The sequence below is a fragment of the Juglans regia genome, chromosome 4, assembly GCF_001411555.2.
Source record: "Juglans regia cultivar Chandler chromosome 4, Walnut 2.0, whole genome shotgun sequence".
In the NCBI taxonomy this organism is placed as follows: Eukaryota; Viridiplantae; Streptophyta; class Magnoliopsida; order Fagales; family Juglandaceae; genus Juglans; species Juglans regia.
This window is the reverse complement of record NC_049904.1, coordinates 21,937,686-21,944,593: the sequence shown is the minus strand read 5'-3', so window position 1 is coordinate 21,944,593 and position 6,908 is coordinate 21,937,686.

Sequence of the window (6,908 nt, the reverse complement as noted above, 5' to 3'; positions counted from 1 at the left end):
TTTTATGAAATCAATTTGTTACTAAGATGATACTCCAAACAGCACGTCAGAGTTCAGATTTGGAACTTAACGGCCAAGCATTTATTGTAAACTCTGATATGTTGGTTTAGTATTTTCAAAAGCCTAAATTGTGGTCATATTCTAGTTTACTTCTACGGAAGTAATTGACTTTACAGTGATTTTGAAATATATTGCAACAGAGTAATGCTATATACAATCTTGCGTAAGGCCGTGTAGTCGTTTTAAAAAAGAGGGGTTAATTATTAAAAAATTAATTTTTTTCATGTGGTTCTCGTACTTATTCACTTTTTTCAAAATAATTGCACGGTGTTTGCACACTCAGGACTGCAATTATCATTTCTCATTATGAAACTGGGGCCTAGAATGAGGGAAAAAAAAAAAAAAGCAGCTCATTACATGGTTCCTGCTACTCATGTACTAATGTGGATGTTCTCTTCTTCATGGAGTTTAGCCAAACCCAATGTTATAAATCTTAGGCCCCTTTGGATTGCAAGATATTCCCATCTCAACGTTATAAATACTTTTCAATTTCAAAATTTCAACATTAACTCCTTCAACCTGATAAGCAGTGCTCATTATGCATGTTAAGCTTTCCCTTCAACCTGAAAACTTATTTTCAAAAATGGCTTAGAAAAACTGTCATTGATGATAGCCTTCAGAATCTCACGACGCTTTTATACAGTTGCTACAAAAACTTCAGCTACTGGCTTGGATGAATTCTATCAACCACAACTAAAATTGAATTTATATAGTTGCTTTTCTTCCATTGACAAGAATCACATTCCATTACACATTTTTGAACAGCGGTCTTGACGTTTCAATATTCAATCCCAATAAAACGACTCAGTTATTTTCTTGTATGTACTGATCAGCACCCTCAAATGGCCCCCAAATTTTGAGTTGTAAAAATTGATCCTTAAGGAAGAAAGACGACGGTATAACGACTCTGCCATTATAAAAAACAAAAAGAAAAGGCAATCCTCTTTTTAATACGGGTCTCGCTACGCGTAATTAAAGAGAACTTTAAAAAAAAAAAAGGTACAAGACGGGAGTGCAATTGAAAAAGTGAAGTCAAGAGTAAACGGTAAAGTAAGAAAGAAAGCAAACGAAAAGTTAAAGAACAGAAAATAAAAGAAATGGAAAAGTAAACAGAGTAGAAAAACATGCAAGACCCAACGTGAAAGAAAATGTCATTGATTAATATTCTAATCACATAAAAACAATCTTACAAATTATATTATGAATGAAAAAAATTCATATCTTCACATTTAACTAAAAGTGTTTATCAATATTAAGATTTACATCTTTACTGCATCTATGTTTATGAGCGAAGAGATTGAAATCTAAAATAAGAAAAATAGATTGTTCGTGGACAGTGGCTTACTGAAAAGAAGTGCTGGGTTGGAGGCGATTGAAGACGTGTAACTGGTGGTTGGAGGCTAGGCGATTGAAGAGTTGCACTAGTTAAAGGTAATGGGTCCTCTTCGTTTCTTTTTAATTTTAATTTTTTTAATTTTTTAATTTTTTCTGTTTGCTTTCATTTCTCACTTTTTCATTTCTTTTAATAAAATGTGTGGAGTTTCACGTGTGCGGTTATAAGTTAGCTCTCATTTTTTCATTTGCTATCACGCGTGGGGTTTTAAGTGTATGTTTTTGGTACATTTTCTTTAAATATAAAAGTCATTTCTCTTGATTTTAAAGGGTCCTAATTGTACTGTTGATTATTTTTTTTAGAGCATAAACTCAAATCTGATTCAACTATAATTTTCTTTTTATCATCATTTAATATAATATATTCTTAAAATTGACTCAATTTCCTATCTGTAATTTTTTCTGATAAGGATATAATCAAATCTAATAACTCTATTTTAGCATCATTTAAAAAGTTAAAAAAATCTGAAATTTCATTTTGCTATTTTTTTTTCCGTCATGTTTCGAATGAAATCTGAAATTTTACTTTGCTAAAAGTTTTTCTTCATTTTCTTTGTCAAAGAGGCGTTGCTGGGTGGGGGATGATGGGTTATGGTATTTTCTTTCATGTTGGGTCTTGCACGTTGTTAAACACAGAGATAAGGAATGAAGAAGAAGTGTTTGACAGAATGCTTAAGACGAAGTCAGATTTTCTTTCAAAGCTCTCACTTGTATTTCTTCTTCTATTACAGTAGTGTATTTATAGTAATTACAAGTATACACTTTGATATCTTTTCCATGTGCAATATATGACAGCTATCCTATAGAAAGTACATCTGTTATTCCTCTGTCATTGTAGGTTTGCTACACACATGTGTAGAGCGGCTGTGTTGGTCTGAAGAGCTGCTGTATTGCTCTGAATGGGTCTGAAATGAAGAGGGAGCAGAGCTTGGTGCTTCAACAGATTGAGAGGAGGCAAGAGCCTTAATACCCTCCCGCGATTCAAGTGGCACATTAGCAAGTGTGAGGCTTGATCGTAGCTGAAGAAATCTGTTGGTAGAGTGGGGCTTAGTCAAGATGTCAGCAAGTTGATCTTTGCTGGACAGAAATGAAACTTGAAGTGTCTTTGCAGAAACCCTCTCACGCACAAAGTGATAGTCAAGCTCGACGTGTTTGGTACGGGCATGAAGTACAGGATTCATAGACAAATATGTTGCACCTAATTTATCACACCACAAGACAGGGGAATCAGACAAAAAAATACCAAGTTCTTTTAACAGGGACTGAATCCAAATAACCTCGCATGCCGTGTTGGCAACGGATTTATATTCAACCTCGGTGAATGAGCGAGCAATGGTTGCTTATTTTTTTGAACCCCAGGAGACCAAGTTAGCACCAAGATACACACAAAAACCTCCTGTGGACTTCCGATCATCTGGGCATCCGGCCCAGTCAGCATCAGAGAAGGCAGAAACTTTCATAGAAGAGGAGTGAGACAAGAATAAGCCTAGGTGTTGAGTATTTTGAAGATAACGCATGATTCTTTTTATTGTCTGCCAGTGGGAATTTCTAGGGCTATGCATGTACTGGCAGACCTTGTTAACAACATAAGACAAGTCAGGACGAGTAAATGCTAAATATTGAAGACTCCCGACAACACTTTGATACAGTTGCGGGTCTTCAAATGTGGACCCATCAATGGCAGATAATTTCACAGAAGTGGACATGGGAGTGGACATTGGTTTGCATTTGAGCATGTTAGTCCGAGAAAGTAAATCAGCTATATATTTTGACTGTGAAAGAAACAGACCATTAGAGACCCTGGTAACTTCAACTCCCAAAAAATAGTGTAGCAAGCCCAAGTCTTTAACAGGAAAAGAGGAACTCAGAGATGCAATAAAATCAGAGATAAGCGTGGAACTAGATCCAGTTACAATTATATCATCAACATAAATTAGGATATAAATGCAGTCAGAGTTAGTGTGCAGTATGAACAACGAATTATCAGACCGAGAAGCATGAAAACCTAAATGAAGCAATCTATCAGTGAGTTTTGCAAACCAGCCCAAGGGGCCTGTTTTAAACCATAGAGAGATTGTTTTAGCTTACAAACATGTGTGGGATGATCAGGATTGATGAAACCTGGCGGTTGTTGCATGAAGACAGCCTCCTTAAGGTCCCCATGTAAGAAGGCATTCTGCACATCAAGTTGATGGAGAGGCCATTTGTATGTGACTGCAAGAGCAAGAAGGACACGGATTGTGACGGGCTTGACTACGGGGCTAAAGGTTTCGGAGAAATCAACGCCAGGTTGCTGATGAAACCCCTTCGCAACAAGCCGTGCTTTGCCGTGTTCCAAGGTTCCATCAGCGTGCCTTTTGGTCTTCAAGACCCATTTTGAACCTAAGACGTTGAGATTGGGGGTGAAAGGGACCAAGTCCCAGGTTTGATTTTTTAAGAGGGCATGGAACTCGATTTGCATAGCAGATCTCCACTCCGGATATTTGGATGCTTCAGAAAATGAAGAGGGTTCTTCGGGAGGTGGACGGTTTGAAGAAGGAAGGAAAGGTAGTGTTTCCATGAGGGATAGAGAGGGTCGGGGTGGAGGCCAAGGTATGGTACCGTCTGTTCGTTGTTTGGGACAGTGCTTGAGAGCTCGAGAGCGAGTATCCATGGGGTGAAGAGGAGGTGGTAAGGTAATCTGAGAAGGGATAGAAGGTTGTTGAGTGAGGAGAGGAGAAGACAAGTTTGCGGGATTGGGAGGGCTCGAGGGATTGGAGTTGGCGGCGGCAGAAGGTAATTGTGAGGTAGGGTTCTGAGAGGAAGATGAAGTGAGTGTGGGTCTTGATGGGCTTTGGGCCGTGGGTGAGGGGATAGGAAGTATGGGCTGAGTCGGCAAGGTGTCCATTTGAGAGGAGGGTGTGATAAAAACAGGTGTGAGGGGGGAAATGATGGGCCTGATGGGAACCAAGATATCAGGATTGAGAGATGCAGCAAATGGAAAAAGGTTATCATTAAACACAACATCCCGTGAGATATATGTATGACCAGAGGAAATGTGATAACAAAAATAGCCCTTGTGATCTGGGCTATATTCCATATATACACACATTTTGGATCTTGGGTCAAGTTTGTGATTATTGAAAGGTCTTAAGTTGGGCCAACAAGAAGATCCAAAAACCCGAAGAAAGAGATAGTCCGGAGGGTGGCCCATTAAGACTTCGAAAGGAGATTTGTTGTTGAGAAGAGGGGTGGGCATGCGGTTGATTAAGAAAGTGGCTGTTTGAAATGCTTCGGCCCAAAATTTTTGTGGGATGGATGCATGAGAGAGCAAAGAGAGTCCAGTCTCGACAATGTGACGGTGACGTCTCTCAATACTCCCATTTTGTTGGTGAGAATAAGGGCAAGTAACACGATGAATAATTCCTCGGGATTGAAAAATAGGTCGCAAAGGAGGAAACTCTCCTCCCCAATCCATTTGAATAGAGACAACATTCTTAGAAAAAACATTACTCACATATTGGAGAAAAGCAAGAATAATTGAAGAAACATTGGACTTAGATTGCATTAGAAAAAATCACAAATATTTGGAATAATCATCTAAGATGGACAAACAAAAGCGAGATGAATTACTAGATAAAACTTGGGCGGGGCCCCATACATCAGCAAAAAGTAACTTGAAAGGTTCAGAGGAGATAGTGGGAGATATCGAGTGAGGGAGAGCATGAGCCTTTCCTGTTGTGTAGCTTGGACAGAAAGTTGTCTCACGAGTGGATGTGGTAGGAAGGCTAAAACGCTGGATGGTAAGATTGGTAACACGGGTTGAGGGGTGACCAAGCCTTTCGTGCCACTGAGTTGTAGAGGTACGTGAACCCTAGAAGGCTTTTGGAGAAGATGTACTTGGTGATTGGGGTGCAGTGATGGTGGATGGCAGAATATAAAGCCCGTCTTCAACGAGTCCCTCGAGTCAAACCGCCTGGGTAGCCGAATCCTTCACAAGAAAAAAATGACTGTGAAATTCAAAGTACACATGATTGTCAAGACAGAATTGCCAAACAGAGAGTAAATTTCTAGAAATGGAAGGCATATGAAGTAGATTATGAAGAAGAAATTTGCCAGAGGGAGAGTGAAGTTGAGCCGAGCCCGAGTACTGAATGGGTATGGTGGTGCCATCACCGATGCTCACTTGGTCGGAGCCCTGGTATGGTGTGGAATCCAAATTCAGAGAGGCCAAGTTTGCAGTGAAGTGATGAGTTGTAGCGGAGTCAGGGAACCAGTTGGACGTCGAAACATGAGGGGGCAGTGCTGTGAAGTTTGCTGCGAGAGAGGATGGCGCAGGGGCTTGATACGCATGGTCGAAGCGATAATAACAGGTAAGAGCTGAGTGCCCTGCCTTGTTACACACTTGGCAATAAAGATGCGTATCAGGTCGGCTCTGAAAATAGTTAGATGAAGAGGCAGCAGTGTTGCGTCCACCATGACGGCCACCACGGCCACGGCGACCACCACAAAACGAAGAGTTGCGGCCCCTATGGGAGGACTGAGAACCTGGAGAAAACTTGGAAGTGGTAGTGTTGGCAGAGAAATGAGGACCCGAAAGCAAACTTTGAGTCTGATGAGCCAAACGAGATTCGTGGTTGAGCAAGAAACTATAAATTTGGTGCGGTGAGAGAGGGTCTGGGCGAGTGGTTAAAGCTGTAACCAAGGACTCATATTCAGTCCCAAGGCCAGCAAGTAGATAAATAGAAAACTCTTGGTCTGTAAGGGTATGACCAGCAGCTCCTAAGGAGGAGGAGAAGAGAGATTTGGCTTTGTTATAATAATCGGTGATGGATTTAGAGCCCTTGCGTAGAGTAGCAAGCTGATATTAAGTATGAAACACATGGGCATTTGATTTGGCTGAAAATAAGTTATGGAGTGTCGTCCAGACTTCATGGGACTTGGTACAATCTAAAACTTGGGAAAGGACCGAGTCCGAGAGAGAAGAGTTAAGGATGGATATGAGCAACTAATCTTGTAAGACCCATTTCTTGTGCTCAAGGTTTGGATTTCCATCAATGAAGGCTGTGGGAGATGGAATAGAGCCATCAACATAGCCAAAGAGTTGATGGCCTTTCAAGAAGGGTACGATCTGGGCTTTCCAGAGGAGGAAGTTTTCAATGGTAAGTTTGATGTTTACAAACTGTGTAGCAGACAAGATGAGGGTGGGTGGGTGGGAATTTTTTTCTGGAGTTGTCATTTTGTTTGCTTGGACGTTAGTCATTGGCTCTAAGATACCATGTTAAACACAGAGATAAGGAATGAAGAAGAAGTGTTTGACAGAATGCTTAAGACGAAGTCAGATTTTCTTTCAAAGCTCTCACTCGTATTTCTTCTTCTATTACAATAGTGTATTTATAGTAATTACAAGTTTACACTTTGATATCTTTTCCATGTGCAATATATGACAGCTGTCCTATAGAAAGTACATCTGTTAT